This window comes from Notothenia coriiceps, unplaced genomic scaffold (genome assembly GCF_000735185.1).
Source record: "Notothenia coriiceps isolate Sejong01 unplaced genomic scaffold, NC01 NC01_scaffold00018508, whole genome shotgun sequence".
NCBI classification, from domain to species: domain Eukaryota; kingdom Metazoa; phylum Chordata; class Actinopteri; order Perciformes; family Nototheniidae; genus Notothenia; species Notothenia coriiceps.
The window spans coordinates 1,426-4,799 of record NW_011351209.1 but is presented as its reverse complement, the minus strand read 5'-3'; the positions used below and the strand labels follow the sequence as shown (position 1 = coordinate 4,799).

The 3,374-nt window shown below is 39.7% G+C and overlaps 1 long non-coding RNA gene across 1 annotated transcript; it reads left to right on the top strand.

Annotated features, from left to right (window-relative positions):
• The first annotated feature begins 249 nt into the window (after nucleotides 1-249).
• Nucleotides 250-1,919, top strand: LOC104951092 (uncharacterized). Its single transcript, XR_798985.1, has 2 exons — nucleotides 250-421; nucleotides 1,837-1,919. It is a non-coding gene; the product is annotated as an uncharacterized lncRNA (long non-coding RNA).
• The last annotated feature ends 1,455 nt before the right edge of the window (nucleotides 1,920-3,374 follow it).

The following is a 3,374-nucleotide window of genomic DNA, read 5'->3' as shown; positions in this document are numbered from 1 at the left end:
TATGTTGGTGGTTCCTCGGTGCAGGAAAAAAAAAGAGGTGACAGGGCTTTCAGTGTTGCAGCTCCCAGACTGTGGAACAGCCTCCCAGTACATATCCAGACTGCTGAGTCTATTGAACTTTTTAAATCTCAGCTAAAAACTCACCTCTTCGCACTGGCATGTGCTATATAAATAAATAAAGATTGAGATTGAGATTATCATATGAGGTTTGATGGACAACATCTACGCATCTGAGCAATCTATTACTTATTTATTGCTCGCACCTAGTCCAAGGGTCACTAAGGTGATACTCCACTGCCTTTTTCCACCAGTAGTGAATGTGTTTACCTCTATCTGCCTGTCTGTGTGGTGAGGATTTGTGACTGCAACACTCATAGGAGCCATGGGTTGGATGGAGTCGTCTAAAAAGAAGAAGATTATTGTAAGTACTTGCTTTGATTTTTAATTGATAGCAATGGGAAAAGCATACATATGTTTTTGTACACTAAATTCTAGAGTAGGAGCTTTATATAATCCATGATTTGGCTAATTCATGTGTTTTCTCTTATATGGCTTTCAAAGGCAGCTTAAAAAAATGTGTTGACCCAACAAGGGAGTTGAGTCCTCCTCAATCTAAGAAAGGTAAAGCTTGAATATTGGCTAGTTATCAGTTTGTTCAGGTAAATAAAGATGGCTTTAAGTTCCAAATCTAAAAATGAGACAGCATTCTGTCACATGCATCCATCAGCCACTGAACAGAAAAACATGTATTATATTATATTTATCAGTAGATGTTGGTAGAACACTGCAGTCTTTCTTTTGGAATCCGCTTTACTCAGTTTAAAACAACTTATTATACGACTCTATTATCTTCTCTGGGTAGACTGCGCCTGGGTGTGAATGGTCTCTGCACCGTCCACTTTATCTGCCAGCTTTGAGTTTTCTGCCACATGTGTGTCACCTCGAGGCTGAAACCGAACAGAGACGTCCTCGATGCAGCATCAGCAATGGTGTTCTGCCTCTGTGCTGGAAAGGAGTTGATCTCCCTCCTCCGAATATCAGCAGTTGGGTTCATCTGCCGAACCTTTCCCTGGATCGACAGGACCATGGCATCTTGGGGAGTGAGAGAAGGTGACCTGATGCTGCACAGTGGACAAAGCAGAGGAGACTTGGCCAAAACACAGTTTGTGACACCAACAGCCATTTATCCGAGCTTCTGGGAAGGCATGTTGAGGAAGGTGCTTCCAGGAGGCGACTAGAAGCCTTGCAGGACTTTTGGCACCACCTGCATCACCACCTGCTTCACCACCTGCTTCACCACATGTCGTGGGTCAACCTTTTTGGAGCTGGAGGCAGACTGCACCGCTCTGTCAGACGCCTTGCAGACTCCTGAGCCAGGTTCATCAGCTTTGGGTGAAGAAAACAAGGAGAGATGTCATCTGGAGGCATGAGAAGCCTTCAGAAGAAAAACTTTAAAGTATTTAAAATAAATGATTATGTATGAAGAAATGCGGCAAATCTTGACATTTGAAAAGATGGAATTGTAAAATGTCTTCAACAATCACTATAATTTCTGGCAATACAGTCAACCCACTCATTGTTTAAGGTGTACCTAAATACAATGTTGGACAGTTTAATCTACATCAAAACAGATCTTCATTAGTTTAATTTGTTAAATATATAATACAATATTTCACTAGAATAGAAGTTGAGTGGCACAGAAAGTAAAAAGTAAAATCCCTCAAAGTACCTACAAGTTGGACTTAAGTGCAGCACTTGAAAACATGTACTTTATTACATTTCACCACTAAGGCATTTAAAAAAAAACTGAAATGAATTTGTGTCTGTGTGTCACAGATATGTCTCTTGGCTGTGTCCATCGTGACCCTGATCCTCGGGCTTGGACTTGGACTTGGACTGGACTTGAAGAAATGTCAAAACAAAGGTGCTGTCTGACACACACACACACACACACACACACACACACACACACACACACACACACACACACACACACACACACACACACACACACATTAACATTAACAATCCAAATATGATTATGTCCATTCACATGCTCAACATTTTACTGTGATATGTTGTTTCAACAGTTATTTTATCGCTTTATTTTTATTTTTTGTATCGTTATTTTTATTTGTATTCTATTTTATCTTTATTTTTTACCTTGTGTGAATCCTGTTTTCACTCTGACCCTGTTGCTGCTATAAACGCCTGAATTTCCATCTTATCTTATCTTATCTCTTACATGTCTCTGCACTCACATGCACATCACTCACATTTTCATTCACCTGAAATGCATTTTTCTGACATTGCAAAGCAAACTTTCCTTGTTCAGAACTCTTTGTTTCTCTGGCTCAGCATTTGGTGACCAAGTATCTCCCCTCTGCTCCTCCCTCTCCGTCAAGAAAAATATCAATGCCACATTATTTGGGTTTTTATCAACAAAATAGTCCAAATGACACTAACTCTGACTCACTAGTTGGAGTTTTGAGGCATTCACATTTGGCACTGATTGTGCACACCATGTACAAATATATGATTCATGCTTTAGGGTGCAATTAGTAACACTTAACAAGCTCTGAGCATGTCATGACTACACTTCATTGGTGGTATTTAACACCGCTGGTTGAAGCCAGAGGTGTTCCATGTACTTCCTGCTCCACATTCGCAGGATCTCTGAACCAGATGAACAATATCCCACATCTTCTTTTGATATCCGAACGTATGACTAATATAAGTATGCGCTGAGTGGTCTGCTAAATCATCAGAAATGTATGTGATTTTTCAGCTTTTCTGATGATTTAGCAGACCACTCAAAGAGCCAGACAAATGAATGCATCTCATGGGGAGGTCAATAAAGCAAGTGAGCTCAGGGGATCTGCATTAAGTGTTTCTGCACACTCACTGTTTCCACACTTTGTGCTGAGTCAGAGTAAGGCTTTGTCTTCCTTTGGTTTCCTGGTCATGTGTATGAGTATGGGTTGAGTCAATGGCTACAGATAACACTGTCATAAATCAAGGTGCAACGCAAAGCATGCAGTCCCGTGCACCTTGTACTGTTCAGAGCAAAACAGGGTTGTGTTTATCATACATCAGGTCATCATAAAGGTGTATGATATCATAAAGGTTATAATTATAAAATATATATTGTCCTTTTACATTTTAAGATCGTGATAAAGGCTGCTTGATACTAATGATCTCTTTCAAAAATTATAAAATATATATTGTCCTTTTACATGTTGAGATCGAGTTGAGTGTGAAGGCACTTCTTTCAGGAGAAAACACAATGAGGACCTCTTCTCCTTAGCGTATTGACATCTTTTAGATTGTTGCTTTTATTGCATTTAAATTGTCTATTGTTTTTTACTTGTACT